This window comes from Ranitomeya variabilis, chromosome 1 (genome assembly GCF_051348905.1).
Source record: "Ranitomeya variabilis isolate aRanVar5 chromosome 1, aRanVar5.hap1, whole genome shotgun sequence".
Classification (NCBI taxonomy): Eukaryota; Metazoa; Chordata; class Amphibia; order Anura; family Dendrobatidae; genus Ranitomeya; species Ranitomeya variabilis.
Window position 1 is genome coordinate 546447149 of NC_135232.1, and position 22274 is coordinate 546469422.

Below are 22274 nucleotides of genomic sequence, written 5' to 3' on the forward strand. Positions count from 1 at the left end.
AAAAATTATGGAGTCACGAAAAAACAAAAACAAAAACCACTCCAACACATCACCAGTATTTTGTTGCACCACCTCTGGCTTTTTTAACAGCTTGCAGTCTCTGAGGCGTGGACTTAATGAGTGTCAAACAGTACTCTTCATCAATCTGGCTCCAACTTTCTCTGATTGCTGTTGCCAGATCAGCTTTGCAGGTTGGAGCCTTGTCATGGACCATTTTCTTCAACTTCCACCAAAGATTCTCAATTGGATTGAGATCCGGACTATTTGCAGGCCATGACATTGACCTTATGTGTCTTTTTTCAAGGAATGTTTTCACAGTTGCTGCTCTATGGCAGGATGCATTATCATCTTGACAAATGATTTCATCATCCCCAAACATCCTTTCAATTGATGGGATAAGAACAGTGTCCAAAATATCAACATAAACTTGTGCATTTATTGAAGATGTAATGACAGCCATCTCCCCAGTGCCTTTACCTGACATGCAGCCCCATATGATCAATGACTGGAAATTTCATGTTCTCTTCAGGCAGTCATCTTTATAAATCTCATTGGAACGGCACCAAACAAAAGTTCAAGCATCATCACCTTGCCCAATGCAGATTTGTGATTCATCACTGAATATGACTTTCATCCAGTCATCCACAGTCCACGATTGCTTTTCCTTAGCCAAATCGTAACCTTGTTTTTTCTGTTTAGGTGTTAATGATGGCTTTCATTTAGCTTTTCTGTATGTAAATCCTATTTCCTTTAGGCGGTTTCTTACAGTTCGGTCACAGACGTTGACGTCAGTTTGCTCCCATTCGTTCCTCATTTGTTTTGTTGTGCATTTCCTGGTTTGGAGACATATTGCTTTAAGTTTCTGGTCTTGACACTTTGATGTCTTCCTTGGTCTACCAGTATGTTTGCCTTTAACAACCTTCCCATGTTGTTTGTATTTGGTCCAGATTTTAGACAAGGCTGACTGAACAACCAACATCTTTTGCAACATTGCGTGATGATTTACCCTCTGTTAAGAGTTTGATAATCCTCTCCTTTGTTTCAACTGACATCTCTCGTGTTGGAGCAAAGATTCATGTCAGTCCACTTGGTGCAACATCTCTCCAAGGGGTGATCACTCCTTTTTAGATGCAGACTAATGATCAGATCTAATTTCATGCAGGTGTTATTTTGGGGTATGACAATTTACACGGTGATTCCATAATTTTTTCCTCAGAATTGAGTGATTCCATAATTTTTCCGCCAAGCTTGGATAAAAAAGTAACCATTACTGACTACCACATTTTTGTTCTTGATTTCTTTTAGTGTTTCTTAGGGTATGTGCAAACGTAAGAATTTCTTGCAGAAAATTCCTGAAGAAAACCGAACATTTTCTGCAAGAAATCCGCATGCGGGTTTTTTTTTGCGTTTTTTCCCCGGAACTTTCCAATGCATTATATAGCAGGAAAAATGCGAAAAAACACACAACATTAATGAACATGCTGCGTTTTTTTACCGCAATGCTTTTTTTCGCGGGAAAAAAACGCATCATGTGCACAAAAATTGCAGAATGCATTCTAAGGGTATGCGCACACGATGCGGATTTTGCTGCGGATCTGCAGCAGTTTCCCATGCGTTTACAGTTCAATGTAAACCTATGGGAAACCAAAAACGATGTGCCCATGCTGCGGAAAAAAAATGAGCGGAAACGCAGCGGTTTACATTCCACAGCATGTCACTTCTTTCTGCGGATTCCGCAGCGGCTTTACAGCTGCCCCTATGGAAAACCGCAGTTGTAAAACCGCAGGAAAACTGCGGTAAATCCGTAGCAAAAACACAGCATTTTTGTCATGCAGATTTATCAAAACTGCTGCGGAAAAATCCGCAGTGGCCAAGAATACGTGTGCACATACCCTAAATGATAGGATGCATATGTATGCGTTTTTTTATAGCGAAAAAAACGCAACGTGTGCCTTACAGCCAGAAAGTTGCCATTTGAAATTACTTTAGTTTTGTGTCATGTCTCTGATCTGCTTTTTTTTTTCTACAAAATTAAACAACTTAATGAACATCCTCCAAGGCCGGTGATTCCATAATTTTTGACACGAGTTGTATGTGTAATGTACAGATCAGTGACCGGATATTATCAGGACGGATCAGCCAGCGCTGGTTATTATATATAATGTACAGGGATCAGTGACCGGATATTATCAGGACGGATCAGTCAGCGTTGGTTATTATATATAATGTACAGATCAGTCAGCGCTGGTTATTATATATAATGTACAGGGATCAGTGACCGGATATTATCAGGACGGATCAGTCAGCGCTGGTTATTATATATAATATACAGGGATCAGTGACCGGATATTATCAGGACGGATCAGTCAGCGCTGGTTATTATATATAATATACAGGGATCAGTGACCGGATATTATCAGGACGGATCAGTCAGCGTTGGTTATTATATATAATGTACAGATCAGTGACCGGATATTATCAGGACGGATCAGTCAGCGCTGGTTATTATATACAATGTACAGGGATCAGTGACTGGATATTATCAGGACGGATCAGTCAGCGCTGGTTATTATATATAATATACAGGGATCAGTGACCGGATATTATCAGGACGGATCAGTCAGCGTTGGTTATTATATATAATGTACAGATCAGTGACCGGATATTATCAGGACGGATCAGTCAGCGCTGGTTATTATATATAAATGTACAGGGATCAGTGACCGGATATTATCAGGACGGATCAGTCAGCGTTGGTTATTATATATAATGTACAGATCAGTCAGCGCTGGTTATTATATACAATGTACAGGGATCAGTGACCGGATATTATCAGGACGGATCAGTCAGCGCTGGTTATTATATACAATGTACAGGGATCAGTGACCGGATATTATCAGGACGGATCAGTCAGCGTTGGTTATTATATATAATGTACAGAGCAGTGACCGGATATTATCAGGACGGATCAGTCAGCGCTGGTTATTATATATAATATACAGGGATCAGTGACCGGATATTATCAGGACGGATCAGTCAGCGCTGGTTATTATATACAATGTACAGGGATCAGTGACCGGATATTATCAGGACGGATCAGTCAGCGTTGGTTATTATATATAATGTACAGAGCAGTGACCGGATATTATCAGGACGGATCAGTCAGCGCTGGTTATTATATATAATGTACAGGGATCAGTGACCGGATATTACCAGGGTGGACCGGCCGGCTCGGGGTTACTCCCACAGTTGCTGTAGCTCACCCTGTACACACAGTATATATTATATACACCTCTACTCCACATGTGGCGCCTTATTACAGATTATGTGTCGGAACAGTGACGGGTTTCTCGGCTCTTATATGGAGGAGCCCGCTGCCCCCTTTCTGGCTGTCACTTGTCACAGGGGTCGGTGGGTGCCTGACTTGTGTCCACCACTTGGCACATGCTCCACGCAGGTGTAAGCAGTGGAGACGCTGAGCCCCCCACATCACATCTGGGGGCAGCGCTGCCCGGGCACTACGGCTGCGGTGACCTGGGGTGAGCGGCCGGTCTGGCACACAATGGAGGAGGCACAGCGGCGGGCCCTGCAGGATCATACCTCGCAATCCGGCCAGACAGTCCCCAGGTCTACTGCTCACAATGAGGACGACGTGGAGCAGCTCCCCTCCCCCTCCCCGGTGTGCAGTGACACAGGCCCAGCGCACAGTCAGCACCGCAGGCCGGCCGGCTGCTGCACGCACTACTGCTCCGGAGCCCGTCACCGCGCCAGCCCCAGCCGCCCGTCACCGCGCCAGCCCCAGCCGCCCGTCAGCTGACTGTCCTCATTCACAAGCCAACAAAAGAAAACCCCAAACCGGCGGCCAGCATGGAGCCCCCTCCACGGCAGCCATCGCTGCCTGGCATTACGCCGCCCCCCAAGGCACACATTCCTCAGCATACTCACAGATCTCCGCAGCTGTCTGGGGGGATTCGGGGAGGACAGGGGGGCACCAGGAAATACTACAGAGGAAGAAGGGAAGGCGACGCAGACGAAGGGAAGGAAGGGGGATCGCAGGAGAGAAGGAAGGCGGGAGGGAGAGATTTGTTTTTTTTTCCCTGGGATGTAAGGATTGTGTTGGGTGGGCGGCTCAGGCAGCATGACACTAGTCCGCCCCCCGGAGCCCTGCGGGATTTCTGCCCTGAGTGTGGGCACTGAGCTGCCACTCAGCCAATCACAAGCTCACCGTCAGATTAAACAAAAGGGAAGAAATAAGACGGGAAGGAGGAGGGGACGATGCAGACGTTCCCCCAGCATGCACAGCGGGGGGGGGGGGGTGTCACATCACATCTAGTTGCAGCTGGTTTTCAACCTCTGGACTTGGAATTAGCTGTTAATTTTTCATTTAAGTCATTTGTAGCTCAAAACCCCCCCCTCTTGCCCCGACGGGACCACCGCAGTCTACGGCTCTCCCCGCCCCCGACGGAACCCCCGTATTCTACCACTCACCCCTGCCGGAACCCCCGTATTCTACCACTCACCCCTGCCCCCGACGGAACCCCCGTATTCTACCACTCACCCCTACCCCCGAAGGAACCTCCGTATTCTACCACTCACCCCTGCCCCTGACGGAACCCCTGTATTCTACCACTCACCCCTGACAGAACCCCCATATTCTACCACTCACCCCTGCCGGAACCCCCGTATTCTACCACTCACCCCTGCCTCTGACAGAACACCGGTATTCTACCACTAACCACTGCCAGAACCCCCATATTCTACCACTGACGGAACCCCCCCGGATTCTTCCACTCACCCCTGCCGGAACCCCGTATTCTACCACTCACGCCTGCCCCTGACGGAACCCCCGTATTCTACCACTCACCCCTGCCCCTGACGGAACCCCCGTATTCTACCACTCACCCCTGCCCCCGACGGAACGTCCGTATTCTACCACTCACCCCTGCCCCTGACAGAACCCCCATATTCTACCACTCACCCCTGCCCCTGACGGAACCCCCGTATTCTACCACTCACCCCTGCCCCCGACGGAATGTCCGTATTCTACCACTCACCCCTGCCCCTGACGGAACCCCCGTATTCTACCACTCACCCCTGCCCCTGACGGAACCCCCGTATTCTACCACTCACCCCTGCCCCCGACGGAACGTCCGTATTCTACCACTCACCCCTGCCCCTGACAGAACCCCCATATTCTACCACTCACCCCTGCCGGAACCCCCGTATTCTACCACTCACCCCTGCCTCTGACAGAACACCGGTATTCTACCACTAACCACTGCCAGAACCCCCGTATTCTACCACTGACGGAACCCCCCGGATTCTTCCACTCACCCCTGCCGGAACCCCGTATTCTACCACTCACGCCTGCCCCTGACGGAACCCCCGTATTCTACCACTCACCCCTGCCCCTGACGGAACCCCCGTATTCTACCACTCACCCCTGCCCCCGACGGAATGTCCGTATTCTACCACTCACCCCTGCCCCCGACGGAACCCCCGTATTCTACCACTCACCCCTGCCCCCGATGGAACGTCCGTATTCTACCACTCACCCCTGCCCCCGACGGAACCCCCGTATTCTACCACTCACCCCTGCCCCAGACGGAACCCCCGTATTCTACCACTCACCCCTGCCCCCGACGGAACCTCCGTATTCTACCACTCACCCCTGTATTCTACCACTCACCCCTGCCCCCGACGGAACCCCCGTATTCTACCACTCACCCCCGTATTCTACCACTCACCCCGGCGCCCGACAGAACCCCCATATTCTACCACTCACCCCTGTATTCTACCACTCACCCCTGCCCCCGACGGAACCCCCGTATTCTACCACTCACCCCTGTATTCTACCACTCACCCCTGCCCCCGACGGAACCCCCGTATTCTACCACTCACCCCTGTATTCTACCACTCACCCCTGCCCCCGACGGAACCCCCGTATTCTACCACTCACCCCTGCCCCGACGGAACCCCCGTATTCTACCACTCACCCCTGTATTCTACCACTCACCCCTGCCCCCGACGGAACCCCCATATTCTACCACTCACCCCTGTATTCTACCACTCACCCCTGCCCCCGACGGAACCTCCATATTCTACCACTCACCCCTGCGCCCGACAGAACCCCCGTATTCTACCACTCATCCCTGCCCCCGACGGAACGCCCGTATTCTACCACTCACCCCTGTATTCTACCACTCACCATTGCCCCCGACGGAACCCAAGCATTCTACCACTCACCCCTGCCCCAGACGGAATCCCCATATTCTACAACTCACCCCGGCCTCTGACGGAACCCCCGTATTCTACCACTCACCCCTGCCTCTGACAGAACCCCGTATTCTACCACTCACCCTTGTCCCTGACGGAACACCCGTATTCTACCACTCACCCCTGACGGAACCCCCGTATTTTACCACTCACCCCTGACGGAACCCCCGTATTCTACCACTCACCCCTGCCCCCGACGGAACCCCCGTATTCTACCACTCACCCCTGCCGGAACCCCGTATTCTACCACTCACCCGATGGAACCCCCGTATTCTACCACTCACCCCTGCCCGACAGAATCCCCGTATTCTACCACTCACCCCTGCCCCTGACAGAACCCCCGTATTCTACCACTCACGCCTGCCTCTGACGGAATCCCCGTATTCTACCACTCACGCCTGCGCCTGACGGAACCCCCGTATTCTACCACTCACCCCTGCCGGAACCCCCGTATTCTACCACTCACCCCTGCCCCCGACGGAACCCCCGTATTCTACCACTCACCCCTGCAGGAACCCCCGTATTCTACCACTCACCCCTGCCCCCGACGGAACCCCCGTATTCTACCACTCACCCGCCTCTGACAAAACCACCGTATTCTACCACTCACCCCTTACGGAACCCCCGTATTCTACCACTCACCCCTGCCCCCGACGGAACCCCCGTATTCTACCACTCACCCCTACCCCCGAAGGAACCTCCGTATTCTACCACTCACCCCTGCCCCAGACGGAACCTCCGTATTCTACCACTCACCCGACGGAACCCCTGTATTCTACCACTCACCCCTGCCCCTGACAGAACCCCCATGTTCTACCACTCACCCCTGCCTCTGACAGAACACCGGTATTCTACCACTAACCACTGCCAGAACCCCCGTATTCTACCACTGATGGAACCCCCCGGATTCTTCCACTCACCCCTGCCGGAACCCCGTATTCTACCACTCACGCCTGCCCCTGACGGAACCCCCGTATTCTACCACTCACCCCTGCCCCTGACGGAACCCCCGTATTCTACCACTCACCCCTGCCCCCGACGGAACCCCCGTATTCTACCACTCACCCCTGCCCCCGACGGAACGTCCGTATTCTACCACTCACCCCTGCCCCCGATGGAACCCCCGTATTCTACCACTCACCCCTGCCCCCGACGGAACGTCCGTATTCTACCACTCAGCCCTGCCCCCGACGGAACCCCCATATTCTACCACTCACCCCTGACGGAACCCCCGTATTCTACCACTCACCCCTGCCCCCGACAGAACCCCCGTATTCTACCACTCATCCCTGCCCCCGACGGAACGCCCGTATTCTACCACTCACCCCTGCCCCGACGGAACCCCCGTATTCTACCACTGACCCCTGTATTCTACCACTCACCATTGCCCCCGACGGAACCCACGCATTCTACCACTCACCCCTGCCCCAGACGGAATCCCCGTATTCTACAACTCACCCCGGCCTCTGACGGAACCCCCGTATTCTACCACTCACCCTTGTCCCTGACGGAACACCCGTATTCTACCACTCACCCGATGGAACCCCCGTATTCTACCACTCACCCCTGCCCGACAGAATCCCCGTATTCTACCACTCACCCCTGCCCGACAGAACCCCCGTATTCTACCACTCACGCCTGCCTCTGACGGAATCCCCGTATTCTACCACTCACGCCTGCGCCTGACGGAACCCCCGTATTCTACCACTCACCCCTGACGGAACCCCCGTATTCTACCACTCACCCCTGCCCCTGACAGAACCTCCGTATTCTACCACTCACCCCTGCCCCTGACGGAACCCCCGTATTCTACCACTCACCCCTGCCCCTGACGGAACCCCCGTATTCTACCACACACCCCTGCCCCTGACGGAACCCCCGTATTCTACCACTCACCCCTGCCGGAACCTCCGTATTCTACCACTCACCCCTGCCTCTGACAGAACCCCCTGTAGGGGTTCACTCGCTCAGATGCGTTGGAGGAAACAGGAGGCACATTCTCTTTTAATGTCCATGTGGGTTTATTTGCTCCATAAACCAGCAAGGCAGCAACAAAAAGGAAAACAGTCCGTATATCAGGCCGACATAGCATAAAAGTCCATAGAAGAGCTCTGCTCTTCTCAGGTCTGTAGGCACACAGACTGTGCTATGTCCAGCACGCAGGCCCAGTCCTGGAGCCTTAACACACTGTGAAGGCTTTCTCCTCCACACACACAGACTCCTGTCTGTAGTGTCCCACCTGGACACAGGGATCTCTGTCCATACTCACAGACTCCCAAAACACTCACTCCCATATGCCAAACACACCTCTATTATGTAGCCTGAAACCACACCCAGGTACCTGTCACATGATTAGACATGTGGTTTTGACATCACCACAGGTCCTGAAACAAACATAGATAGGCATGATTATGCCCCTTACCCAGGGGTGAGGTATATGGGTAGTCAGACCCTCCCATCTCTCATAGCTACCCATAACCCGGACCCAAATATACCAAACAATTCCTCATTGCTTTATGTGCATTAAAGAAAACACTCCGGGTTACATCACAGCGACAAACCTTCTCTGTGATACATACCTCCCGTCGACTATACGACCTTTAGCCACGCTACACCCCGTATTCTACCACTTACCCCTGCCCCTGACGGAACCCCCGTGTAACTAGGGTCTACCGTGCTGGTTTACCTCTTTCAGTACCACCCGTGTTTCAGGAGGTCCACTCTGCTTTAGCTGGAGTCTGAATAAAGGACGCTGGCTGGAATTCTTTTATTACATGGGCCCATATAAAATATCACTGCTTCTCCACGTATTTCCAGTATGACAACATTTTACTCAGAGGACAGAATATATATCACACAGGTACAGAGGGCAGGCCTATTGAAAAGCGGCAGGCCAGACATACATTACAATAGCCGCAAGGGGTCGGAGCCTGCCGATATTTATTGTGGGAATTACAAAGGTGGGGGAGGTCAGAAGGGGGAAATCTTGTCCCCTCTGCCCAGGGGCGCAGCCTGTGGGCTGATGCATTAGAGACATGCCTCTCACATGGAAACTATTATACATACATATACTGCACAATATAATCTGGGTGCTGAGGGGTTCCGTAACACAGCTCCCCCTTTTCAGCGACGCGATCGGCATACACAGTCTGATCCTTAACGGATCGGTTTGGAGATGACCGAAGTTTATGGGGTTGGTACAAGTTCCGTTTGTCGACTTAGTCCATCGGCGTTACCGTTTTGTTTGCCGGGCCTGTAGTGGATGGTTAAGTCCAGAGGTTGTAGGGCTAAACTCCACCGCAGTAATCTGGCGTTGTCTCCGGAGACCCGATTAAGACAGACTAGGGGATTATGGTCCGTTACGAGGGAAAACTGTCGTCCATACAAATATGGTTGCAACTTTTTGAGTGCCCATACTACCGCCAGGCACTCCTTCTCGATGGCCGCATAGCTTACTTCACGGGGCAGAAGTTTCCGACTCAGGTAAGCTACCGGGTGTTCTTGGCCGTCCGGCCCGACTTGGCTCAGTACTGCCCCCAATCCAAACATAGAAGTGTCTGTGTGAACAAGGAAACATTTATTTGGATCGGGTGCGGCCAATACAGGGGTATTGGTGAGGGCGTCCTTTAGCTGGCGGAAGGCTTCCTCACACACTGGGGTCCAGGTTACCTGGCGGGGTTGGTTCTTACGGGTCAGATCAGTGAGGGGCTTGGCTACGCTGCTGTAATTGGGAACAAATTTCCTGTAATACCTCGCTGTCCCTAGAAACGCCATGACCTGGGTTTTAGTGCGTGGGGTGGGCCATTTGGCTATGGCCTCAATCTTGGCTGGTTCTGGTTGCTGTTTCCCACCCAATGCCCTAAATACTGAACCTCTGCTTTGCCCACGTGACACTTGTTTGGGTTCAGGGTGATTCCGGCCTTGTGGATCCTGTCCAATACTGTCTCTAGGTGATTTAGATGCTCTTCCCATGTCGCGCTGTAGATGGCGATGTCATCCAGGTAGGCACAAGCATAGTCCTGGAGACCATCCAGAAGCCGGTCAGCCAGCCTCTGGAAGGTCGACAGGGCAGTCTTCATCCCGAATGGCATAACTCGAAACTGGAATAAGCCGAACGGGGTGACAAATGCAGACTTGGGAATAGCGTGTAGTCCCAGCCTTCTTGGGCACTAACACTGCAGGGGATGCCCAGGGACTATCTGACTCTTCAATGACCCCTAAACGCAACATCTCGTCGCATCCCTTCTCGTACAGACTCAGGGACGCAGAAGGGGGGTTGTCGCAGGGGGGGTTGATCCTGGGTCTCAACCTTGTGTTGTGCCAGGTAAGTGTACCCTGGTCTCCCCGAAAACATCCTCTGTTGCTGCCTCAACAACGCCTCCGCCTGCTGTCTCTCCCGGGGACCTAGGTCTTCATCCCACTGTACCTGGTCCCATGCTTTAGACTCAGTCCTTTCCCCTAAGACATCCGGCAAGGGAAGTCCGGCTAAATCCTCTGCTTCAGGTGCACAGATGGCCACTACCTCTTCAGGGCGCTCCTGGTAGGGCTTCAGCATATTCACGTGGAACATGCGGATAACCCTGGGGGTCGTCACAATCGGCGACATTATAGGTGGTGTCGGCTATTTTCCCCACTACCTGGTAGGGCCCCTGCCATGCAGCTTGGAACTTGTTCTGCCTAGTGGGCTCTAACACCAGGACCTTCTGTCCTATTTCCAAGGTGCGTTCTCTGGCCCTCCGATCGTCCCATACACGCTGGCACTGCTGGGCCACCTGCATGTTCCCACGGACAGCCTGGGTCAGCTCCTGTAGGCGGTCCCGGAATTCCAGCACATAGGGTACAATAGGTACCCCTTCTATGATGCCCTCCCCTTCCCAGTGTTCTAGCACTAAGTCTAGAGGTCCCCTTACCCACCTCCCGTATACCAGTTCGAATGGGGAGAACCCCGTGGATTCTTGGGGCACCTCTCGATAGGCAAACAGGAGGTGTGGCAAGAATTTCCCCCAGTCCCTGTAGGTCCTGGTAAAAGTCCCAATGAGTTGTTTTAACGTCCCATTAAAGAGTTCACACAACCCATTGGTTTGCGGGTGGTACGCCGCACAGCTTCCACAGTTGGTTGGTCACCTCTGCTGTAAACTGGGTACCCTGGTCCGAGATAATCTCCCGTGAGAAAACCTGGAGCAGGGCAGCCGCCACCGTCTCGGCCAGTATGTTAGGTAACGCAACCGCCTCCGGATACCGTGTGGCATAATCTACCACTGTCAATATATACCTTTTCCCTGACGGACTGGGTTTGGCTAATGGCCCTATCAGATCGACCACTACTCGGCTAAATGGTTTCTCCACAATGGGGAGGGGGCGTAATTTGGCCTTGCATTGATCTCCCCTCTTGCCAATGTGCTGGCAACTGTCACAGGTCTGGCAGTACTGTCGAACATCATAGGTTACCCCCGGCCAAAAGAAGTTTTGTGTCAGACGATGCTTGGTGCGACTGACGCCTAAGTGCCTGGCCAAGGGTATGTCATGAGAGATTCGCAGTAACTCCTGCCTATACTTCTTGGGAACTACCAGCTGTCGTTTTATAGTGGGGCTTGTCCCTGTGTGGTGCTGCTCTGTGATCCGGTAGAGGAGTCCCTGCTTCCATACAAACTGTTCCCCTTCCAGTACCCCTCACCCCTCCTGTGCCTTCCCACGATATCCCTCCAATGAAGGATCCTCAAGTAACTCCCTCTTAAATTCAGCTGGGGTGGCCCAAGAAATGTATCTGGCTATGGGAATACGTGTAGGGCTGGGATGTCTTACCTGGGCCTCCTCTGAGTGTGATCCCACCTCCGCAGCTTGAGCTTGTCTCCGGGTGGTCACGGGATATGTCTGAGCCAGAGGAGCAACCGAGAAGGCAGACAACATGGGCCCCAAGTCATTTCCCAGCAAGACGTCTGCAGGCAAATCCTCCATCAAGCCGACCTCAACAAGGCCATCCCCGACTCCCCAGTTCAGGTGAATCCTGGCAGTGGGCAGTTGATGTATGGCTCCAGCTGCTACACGGACTGCCACTGTCCGGTCCGTCTTCTCTTGGTCCCAGACGAGATGAGGCTTCACAAGGGTCAAAGTTGCCCCGGAATCTCTTAGTCCCTGCATACGTTTCCCATTAACCCACACGACCTGTCGATGCTGTTGTCGATTATCTGCCCGGGCTGCCTGAACGGGGTCTACTTCATGCAGCACTTCCTCCATCGCTTCCACCCTCTGGTTAGTAGTAGCCCCCAATGCCAGGTCAGCTTTGCCTTGGTAGCAGTGTACAGCGGCCCGGCTGAAGGTAGCTGTTCCCGCCTTTGGCCACTGGGTATGCTGAGTCCGGTCAGGACATTGTCTTTGCAGGTGGCCCAGCTGATGGCAGGTGTGGCATTGCGCCCCAGGGGGACTGTAGTAGGCCGGGTTTTTAGCTGGTCCCACTACAATCTTCGGTGGTTTGGGGGCCTCCAGGTCCATGGGCGGACCCCTAGCGACCAACGGACAACTGAGGCCTCCTGGAATCATGATGTTCATCGGCCAGACCAGCAGCCTCCTCAAGAGTCGTTGGCCGCCTGTCCCGAAGCCATCCCTGTGTCTCGGGGGTTAGTCCATTAAAGAATCGTTCTAACAAGAAGAGCTGGAGGACGTCCTCCTTAGTGGTTGCTTGGCGCCCTTGTACCCACTGTAGCAGTGACCGCCGTAATTTACAGGCCCATTCAGCGTGGGTATCGGTTACGCGTTTTATAAGTCCGCGGCACTTTTGGCGGTATGCCTTTGGTGTCAGCGCATACCGGGCCAAGATCACTTCTTTGATCCGCTCATAGTCCATACAGTCCTCATCAATTACCGTGCGATAGGCGTCCGCTGCCCGGCCGGTCAGCTTGCTGGCCAGAATCTGAACTCGTTCCTCCGGCTTCACTTGATGAAGGGCACACTGCCGCTCAAAGTCCTACAGAAAGCCATCAATGTCTTCCTCTGCCTCCCCCAACTGTCGGAAGGCATTATACTGGATCTTTTTGTGGTTTACTGTTGAAGGTACCTGGTGGGAGGCCAGAGCTCCCCCTGCTCGCTGACACTCCTCTCTCCGCTCTGCCCTCTCCATCTTGGCCAGCTCCACTTTGGTCCACTCTGCCATCTCCATCTTGGCTAGCTCTATCTTGGTCCGCTCGGCCATCTTTTCCTTCAGATCAGTATGCACATCAGCCATCACCTCTCGTATGATCTCTACTGCAGGGTTTGGGCCATAGAACACCAGTCTGTTCTTTACCCCCCTCTGGAATTCTGTCTCCTCCACGTTCACATTGGAGGGCTCTGAACTGTCGTGTTCCATGATGGCTGCTCTCAAATCCGCTTTTCTTTTGTTGCTGGCGATTAACACTCGGGCTTCCACCAGATATTTTAATGTAGTCCTCTTTAACTTCTGGTAGTTGTTTTCCATTCATTCCTTTCCTCCTGTAGAATAGGTATCACATCCTGCTGTCTGCCACCAGTGTAACGGGGTCTACCATGCTGGTGTACCTCTTTCAGTACCACGCCGTGTTTCAGGAGGTCCACTCTGCTTTGGCTGGAGTCTGAATGAAGGACGCTGGCTGGAATTGCTTGATTACATGGGCGCATATAAAATATCACTGCTTCTCCACGTATTTCCAGTATACAACACTTTACTCACAGGACAGGACACAGAATATATATCACACAGGTACAGAGGGCAGGCCTATTGAAAAGCGGTAGGCCAGACATACATTACAATAGCTGCAAGGGACCGGAGCCTGCTGATATTTACTGTGGGAATTACAAAGGTGGGGGAGGTCAGAAGGGTAAAATCTTGTCCCCTCTGCCCAGGGGCACAGCCTGTGGGCTGATGCATTAGGGACATGCCTCTCACATGGAAACTATTATACATACATATACTGCACAATATAATCTGGGTGCTGAGGGGTTCCGTAACACCTTGTATTCTACCACTTACCCCTGCCCTTGACAGAACCCCCATATTCTACCACTTACCCCTGCCGGAACCCCCGTTTTCTACCACTCACCCCTGCCGGAACCCCTGTATTCTACCACTCACCCCTGCCAGAACCTCCGTATTCTACCACTCACCCCTGCCCCTGACAGAACCCCCGGATTCTACCATTCACCCCTGCTCCTGACAGAACCCCCGTATTCTACCACTCACCCCTGCCCCTGACAGAACCCTCGTATTCTACCACTCACCCCTGACGGAACCCCCGTATTCTACCACTCACCCCTGCCTCTGACAGAACCCCCGTATTCTACCACTCACCCCTGCCCCTGACAGAACCCTCGTATTCTACCACTCACCCCTGCCCCTGGCGGAACCCCCGTATTCTACCACTCACCCCTGACGGAACACCCGTATTCTACCGTATTCTACCACTCACCGCTGCCCCTGACGGAAACTCCGTATTCTACCACTCACCACTGACGGAACCCCCGTATTCTACCACTCACCCCTGCCTCTGACAGAACCCCCCGTATTCTACCATTCACCCCTGACAGAACCCCCGTATTCTACCACTCACCCGTGCCCCTGACGGAACCCCCGTATTCTACCACTCACCCCTGCCTCTGACATAACCCCCGTATTCTACAACTCACCCCTGACGGAACCTCCGTATTCTACCACTCACCCCTGCTTCTGACGGAACCTCCGTATTCTACCACTCACCCCTGCTTCTGACGGAACCCCCGTATTCTACCACTCACCCCTGACGGAACCCTCGTATTCTACCACTCACCCCTGACGGTATCCCCGTATTCTACCTTTCACCCCTGACAGAACCCCCGTATTGTACCACTCACCCCGGCCTCTGAAAGAACCCCCGTATTCTACCACTCACCCCTGCCCCTGACAGAACCCCCGTATTCTACCACTCACCCTTGCCTCTGCCAGAACCCCCGTATTCTACCACTCACCTTTGCCCCTGACGGAACCCCCGTATTCTACCACTCACCCCTGACGAAACCCCCGTATTCTACCACTTACCCCTGCCCCTGACAGAACCCCCGTATTCTACCACTCACCCCTGCCCGATGGCACCCCCGTATTCTACCACTCATGCCTGCCCCTGACGGAACCCCCGTATCCTACCAGTCACCCCTGACGGAACCCCCGTATTCTACCACTCACCCTTTCCCCTGGCGGAACCCCCGTATTCTACCACTCATGCCTGCCCCTGACGGAACCCCCGTATCCTACCAGTCACCCCTGACGGAACCCCCGTATTCTACCACTCACCCCTGCCTCTGACAGAACCCCCGTATTCTACCACTCACCCCTGACAGAACCCCTGTATTCTACCACTCACCCTTGCCCCTGACAGAACCCCCGTATTCTACCACTCACCCCTGCCTCTGACAAAACCTCCGTATTCTACCACTCACCCTTGCCCCTGACCGAACCCCCGAATTCTACCACTCACCCCTGCCCCTGACGGAACATCCGTATTCTACCACTCACCCCTGCCTCTGTATTTATATTTAATTCAGCGCGATATCTGTGAAAAGCCGGTAATTCAATTGCCGGCTTTTCATTTCTCCTTCACAAACCCGACATGATATGAGACATGGTTTACATACAGTAAACCATCTCATATCCCCCTTTTTCCCAGGCTGCAGTTCATGAGGACATCCAGCAGAGGGCGCCTCACAGGAGTGGGAAGAGAGTGGCCAAGTGCCAGAATAGGCGCATCTTCCAGATGTGCCTTTTCTGGGGTGGCCGGGGGCAGATGTTTGTAGCCAGGGGGGCCAATAACCATGGACCCTCTCCTGGCTATTAATATCTGCCCTCAGTCACTGGCTTTACCACTCTGGCGGAGAAAATTGCGCGGGAGCCCACGCCAATTTTTTCCGCGATTTAACCCTTTATTTTAGCAGCTACAGCGCCCAAATTTTGCACATACACACTACTAACATTAGTAGTGTGGAATATGCAAAAAAAAGGGGATATGAGATGGTTTACTGTATGTAAACCATGACTCATATCCTGTCGGGTTTGTGAAGGAGAAATGAAAAGCCGGCAAGTGAATTACTGGCTATTCACTAACACCGCTGCGTATTTCTCGCAAGTCACACTGCTGGTCCGTGTGGAATCCGTATTTTTCTCACCCCCATAGACTTTCATTGGCGTTTTTTTGCGCAATACGCTGACAAACGCAGCATGCTGCGATTTTGTACGGCCGTAGAAAGCCGTATAATACTGAACCATAATATACGGCTGATAGGAGCAGCCCCATTGAGAATAATTGTGCCGTTTGTTTGGCGAGTTTTACGGACGTATTTTCTGCGCTCTTACGTCCGTAAAACTCGCTAGTGTGACGCCGGCCTAACACTCACCCCTGCCTCTGATGGAACCCCCATATTCAACCACTCACCCTTACCTCTGACGGAATCCCCGTATTCTGCCACTCACCCTTGCCCCTGACAGAACCCCCGTATTCTACCACTCACCCCTGACGGAACCCCCGTATTCTACCACTCACCCCTGACGGAACCCCCGTATTCTACCACTCACCCCTGACGGAACCCCCGTATTCTACCACTCACCCCTGACGGAACCCCCGTATTCTACCACTCACCCCTGACGGAACCCCCGTATTCTACCACTCACCCCTGACGGAACCCCCGTATTCTACCACTCACCCCTGACGATACCCCCGTATTCTACCACTCACCCCTGCTCATGACAGAACCCCCGTATTCTACCACTCACCCTGCCTCTGACAGAACCCCCGTATTCTACCACTGACCCCTGACCCTGACGGAACCCCCGTATTCCACCACTCACCCCTGCCTCTGACGGAACCCCCGTATTCTACCACTCACCCCTGCCTCTGACGGAACCCCCGTATTCTACCACTCACCCCTGCCACTGACGGAACCCCCGTATTCTACCACTCACCCCTGCCTCTGACGGAACCCCTGTATTCTACCACTCACCCCTGCCTCTGACAGAACCCCGTCATTCTACCACTCACCCCTGACCCTACCCCCGTATTCTACCACTCACTCTTGCCCCTGACGGAACCCCCGTATTCTACCACTCACCCCTGCACCCGATGGAACCCCCGTATTCTACCACTCACCCTTGCCCCTGACAGAACCCCAGTATTGTACCACTCACCCCTGCCTCTGACAGAACCCCCGTATTCTACCACTCACCCTTGCCCCTGACGGAACCCCCGTATTCTACCACTCACCCCTGACGGAATCCCCGTATTCTACCACTCACACCTGCCATTGATAGAACCCCCATATTCTACCACTTACCCCTGCCCCTGACGGAACCCCCGTATTCTTCCACTCACCCCTGCCGGAACCCCCGTATTCTACCACTCACCCTTGCCCCTGACAGAACCCCCGTATTCTACCACTCACCCCTGCCTCTGACAGAACCCCCGTATTCTACCACTCACCCTTGCCACTGACGGAACCCCCACATTCTACCACTCACCCCTGCCTCTGACAGAACCCCCGTATTCTACCACACACCATTTCCCCTGACGGGACCCCCCTATTCTACCGCCCCAGCTTCCACCGATGGGAACCCCTGTATTTGACCAATCGCTCTTGCCTCTGATGGGACCCCTTTGTCTACCTCCCCTCTTGCCCACCGACAGGCCCCTCACAGTCTACCGCATCCCTTGCCCCTGATGCGACCCCCGTATTCTACCACCCCAGTTTCCCCCCATGGGAACTCCCGTATTCTACCACTTACCCTTACCTCTGACGGAATCCCCGTATTCTGCCACTCACCCTTGCCCCTGACGGAACCCCCGTATTCTACAATTCACCCTTGCCCCTGACGGAACCCCCATATTCTATCACTCACCCTTGCCCCCAACGGAACCCCGTATTCTACCACTCACCATTGCCCCTGACGGAACCTCCCGTATTCTACCACTCACCCCTGACCCTGACGGAACCTCCCGTATTCTACCACTCACCCCTGACGGAACCCCCATATTCTACCACTCACCCCTGCCTCTGACGGAACCCCCGTATTCTACCACTCACCCTTGCCCCTGACAGAACCCCCGTATTCTACCACTCACCCCTGCCTCTGACAGAACCCCCGTATTCTACCACTCACCCCTGCCTCTGACAGAACCCCCGTATTCTACCACTCACCCCTGCCCCTGACGGAATCCCCATTATCTACCACTCACCCTTGACGGAACCACCGTATTCTACCACTCACCCTTGCCCCTGACGGAACCCCCGTATTCTACCACTCACCCTTGCCCCTGATGGAACACCCGTATTTTACCACTCACCCTTGCTCCTGAATCGAACCCCCGTATTCTACCACTCACCCTTGCCCCTGAAGGAACCCCCGTATACTACCACCCCAGATTCCTCCGATGGGAACCCCTGTATTCTACCACTCACTCTTGCCTCTGACGGAACCCCCCCAATCTACTGCCCCAGCTTCCATGGAGGGGAACCCCTGTATTCTACCACTCACCCTTGCCCCTGATGGGATCCCCTAGCCTACCTCCCCCTTGCCCCCTCACAGTCTACCGCCTCCCTTACCCGATGGGACCCCCGTATTCTACCACCCCAGCTTCCCCCGATTGGAACCCCTGTATTCTACCACTCACCTTTGCCCCCTGACGTGACCCCCCATAGACTACCTCCACCCTTGGCCCCCGACACAACCACTCACAGACTACCGCCTCCCTTGTCCCTGATGGGACCCCTGTATTCTACCGCCCCAGTTTCCCCCCCATGGGAACCTCTGTATTCTACCACTCATCCTTGCATCCGACGGGAACCCCCATAGTCTACCTCCCCCCTGCTCCAGATGGGAATTCCCATATTTTACCACTCACTTTTGCCCCCGACAGTACACCCTAGTCTACCTCCTCCTTCCCCAGCGACAGGAAAACATGAAAGTCTACCAACCCCTCTGCCATCTACCCAGCCCTTGATAGGACACCATGTTAGTCTACCACCACATCCACCCCCAGATAGGAGCCCCCTAGTCTTCCGCCTGCCCTGCCCCCGATAGGACCCCATCAAAGTCCACCACCCACTCTATGCCCGACAGGACCCGCCTAGTCTACCACCCTCCCTATCCCCGACAGAACCACCTTAGTCTACCGCCTCCCTTGGCCCCGACAGGACCCCCTAGTCTCCCAACTCCCCTGGCCCAAACAGAAATTCCTGTTTTCTACTGCCCAGCTCCAGACGGGAGCCCCATATTCTACCACTCCCCCTTGTCCACAACAGAACCCCCATATTCTTCTACTCCCCCTTGCCGCCTAACAGGACCCCAGTAGTCTACCGTCCCCATTGCCCCCGACAAGACACCCCTAGTCTACCGCCTTCCCACCCTTGACAGGTAAAGCTTCCTCCCGACCAGACACCCTGTAGCCTAAAACTTCCAACAGAACCGATCTGTAATCTACAACACCCACATTCCCGAAAGGACCCCATGGAATTCAGCAACCCCCACTCAACAGGACCTTCCTGTAGTCTAAGCCTCTCCCTAATCCTATACACCCCCTGGCAAAAATTATGGAATCACCGGCCTTGGAGGATGTTCATTCAGTTGTTTAATTTTGTAGAAAAAAAGCAGATGACAGACATGTTACAAAACTAAAGTCATTTCAAATGGCAACTTTCTGGCTTTAAGAAACACTAAAAGAAATAAAGAACAAAAAATGTGGTAGTCAGTAATGATTACTTTTTTTATACAAGCATAGGGAAAAAATTATGGAATCACCCTGTAAATTTTCATACCCAAAAATAACACCTGCATCAAATTAGATCTGCTCGTTAGTCTGCATCTAAAAATGAGTGATCACACCTTGGAGAGCTGTTGCACCAAGTGGATTGACATAAATCAAAGTTCCAACACAAGAGATGTCAATTGAAACAAAGGAGAGGATTATCAAACTCTTAAAAGAGGGTAAATCATCACGCAATGTTGCAAAAGATGTTGGTTGATCACAGTCAGCTGTGTCTAAAATCTGGACCAAATACAAACAACATGGGAAGGTTGTTACAGGCAAACATACTGGTAGACCAAGGAAGACATCAATGAGTCAAGACCGGAAACTTAAAGCAATATGTCTCCAAAACTGGAAAAGCACAACAAAACAAGTGAGGAACGATTGGGTGGAAACTGGAGTCAACGTCTGTGACCGAACTGTAAGAAACCACCTAAAGGAAATGGGATTTACATACAGAAAAGCTAAGTGAAAGCCATCATTATCACCTAAACAGAAAAAAATAGAATTATTCTTACCGTTAATTCGATTTCTAGGAGCCTTCCACGACAGCCCAGGAGGTTGTCTCCATACCCTAATGGGGGACAGGAAGCACAAGAGGTTAAAAACCCCTCCCACCTCCCATTAACCAGTGACTTACAACTGAACCCATAGCACCGGTTACCTTTAGGTTCTCAGAAAAAAATGTCCAAGAACATCGGGAGGGAATTAATGCTGTCGTGGAAGGCTCCTAGAAACCGAATTAACGGTAAGAATAATTCTATTTTCTCTAGTAGCCTTCCACGACAGCCCAGGAGGAATGCCAACCAATTCTGTATTTAGGGAGGGACCACAGCCTGAAGAACCTTCCGGCCAAAGACTAGATCCCGGTTGGACCAGAAGTCCAATCTATAATGCTTGGTAAAGGTATGTAAGACCATGTTGCAGCCCTGCAAATCTGCTCTGTTGAAGCACCAGCCCTTTCAGCCCAAGAAACGGAAGTAGATCTGGTGGAATGAGCCTTTAGGCCCGCAGGAACCGCAATATTCTGAGCTAGATATGCTTCAGAAATGGCCTTTTTTATCCAGTTGGCAATGGTACTCTTCGCTACCTTTTTGCCCTTGTTTCGGCCAGACAGATGAACGAAGAGATTTTTGTCGATTCTGAAAGATTTAGTCTGTTCCAAGTCTATTTTACTGGCATCTGTTGTCACCGTCACCAGTGGATCTTGTATCCAGTCCACTCCTTTCTGCAAGTTTGTTTGGATCGCCCACCAGGTTAACGAGGCTTTTACCTTCCCTGGAGTGCACACTCTTCTGTGCAGGAAATTTGGATTTCCATTCCAGTTTTCTAGGATTTGTGCTTGCAGAACTCTGGAGTGGCCTTGGGCCCACTGGACTGATTGTATGTAAGCTGTCATCGATCCCAGAGGAGACATTGCAGTTCGCAGAGTAGGGGACCGTTGCTTTTTGAAGTCTAGGACCTTGGATATCAGGTTCCTCTGGTGTTCCTCTGGCAGGAAAGACTTTTGATTTCCTGAGTCCAAAAGGACTCCGAGGAATTTTATCACCTTTGATGGTAATAGATGAGACTTTTTCAGATTGGGTATCCAACCCAAAAGCTGTAGGATGCTCAGAGTTTTGGAGATTCTCTGATTGAGAATTTCGGCGGAAGGACCAATTATTAAGAGGTCGTCCAAGTACGGCACTATGGCGACGTCTTGGTTCCGGATATGAGATACGGCTTCCGCCACGACTCTGGAGAAAACCCTTGGGGCCGAGGAGATCCCGAAGGGAAGAACATTGTATTGGAAATGTAAGATTTTGTGATTGAACTGGACCGCAAATCTTAGATATCTCCTGTGACGAGCGGTAAGTAATGTATTGGTTGAGGGTTTTTAGATTTATTATGATCCGAGCTTGCCCGGAAGGCTTTTTTACCATAAAAATTCGAGAATAATGCCCCTTTCCTTGCTCGTTTACCGGGACCATTGAAATATCTCTGGAGTTTAATAAATCTTGTAACCCTGACATCATCAGTTTTTGAGTCTCCCGAGATGACGGGGAGGTGACTCTTAAGATCCTGGGAGGAGACGCATCGAACTCTATCAGAAGACCCTGTTGGATAACACTCACTACCCAAGGGCTGTTGGAGATATTCTGCCAACAGTGAATGAAGTTCGAAAGCCTCCCCCCCAACCGGATCGGAGTCATTGTTTTTCTTGTTGTGTTTGTTGGGGAATAAGGA

At 52.4% G+C, this 22274-nt stretch overlaps 1 protein-coding gene across 6 annotated transcripts in view; it reads right to left on the reverse strand.

Annotated features, from left to right (window-relative positions):
* Window positions 1–22274, reverse strand: part of GATAD2B (GATA zinc finger domain containing 2B) — a 105759-nt gene that overhangs the window by 54107 nt on the left and 29378 nt on the right. Inside the window, exon 1 of one of the 6 annotated variants that reach the window (XM_077255099.1) lies at window positions 3946–4223. The exons of 4 other annotated variants lie outside the window; for them this stretch is intronic. The gene's annotated coding sequence lies outside the window, so the exon portion shown is untranslated. Of the gene's footprint in view, window positions 1–3945; window positions 4224–22274 lie in introns of those variants that run through there. One more of the 6 variants, XM_077255070.1, reaches the window with a different exon arrangement.